The sequence below is a fragment of the Triticum dicoccoides genome, chromosome 6B (genome assembly GCF_002162155.2).
Source record: "Triticum dicoccoides isolate Atlit2015 ecotype Zavitan chromosome 6B, WEW_v2.0, whole genome shotgun sequence".
Taxonomy (NCBI): Eukaryota; Viridiplantae; Streptophyta; class Magnoliopsida; order Poales; family Poaceae; genus Triticum; species Triticum dicoccoides.
The window spans coordinates 52,368,690-52,369,748 of NC_041391.1; positions in this window are offsets into that span (position 1 = coordinate 52,368,690).

Here is a 1,059-nt window from a genome sequence, read left to right on the forward strand (position 1 = left end):
TTCTGCTGGCCCTCTCGGCTTTTTTTTTAACAGCCAAGTCTGCAGAATCTTTGGATACACACGCATAGGACCAAGCCTCAACCGGGAGTAGAAAGCAAGCGGTGCTGCGAGGAGGCGACGCCAACAATTGGCATAAGAGCCTGGTCGATCCGAGGCGACTGTGGCGGTGCGGCGGACTCCATGTGAAGGGGACGTCAGCGGCGAAAGGTGGACGCCGTTGGCGGCGCGATGCTGCTAGCGGTGGGTGTGTGTCTTCATCATCGTCGAGCTGCATCACGAGCGATGGAGAGAGATGTGCTGCTCGGTAAGTTGTGGCACCGGCGGCAAGGTGGTGATGGCTATGGAGCAGAGGCCATTGCCACGAGGAGTTCCATGTCCGAGTCGTCGACAAGGTGCGTCATCGTCGACAACATGGAGGTGAGTCACCGGCGAGCTGCGTCACCGGCGACGAACATGGAGGCGAGTCACCGGCGAGTTGCGGCACCGGTGGCAAACATGCGGCAGCGAGTGTGTCGCGGCGGCACACTCACGGTGAAGGCATGGGAGGTGTCCTTTTCATTGTGGCCAGCGACGGCGGTGACAATTGGCGTGACAAGATGGCATTGGCGGCCGTCTACGTGTTGCACCAACGACACCGACGACGAGCCGGCGCTGCTTTGAAGGTCACCATCGAGGTATTTGAATAAACGAAAACAAGGTTAACTCTAACACTCTCTGATCGGGCAGCAGATACGCCCTAGCGTTTCTGCCATCGCTTCAACGAAAACCGGCTTCTCCTAGAAGAGTTTAGCCAGCTCCTGTGGTTGTACAATTCCCGCGCGCCTTGGCAGATCCAGAGCAGCCGATTTTGATTCCTTTCTTCTCCTTCAACGACAGCCTCAACCCCTGCAGCAGTCCCTCGACTCACTCCATCTCCGTCAACGAACAGTTGCACAATGTCAATGGGTTACTCGCCCGCGAAGAAGAAATCGCTGGGGAGATCGCCAAAGACGAGACGAAACCGTCACACATGGGTTTTTTTTGTTGCTTGCTCGAGTTGAAGTGGGTTTCAGATCTCAG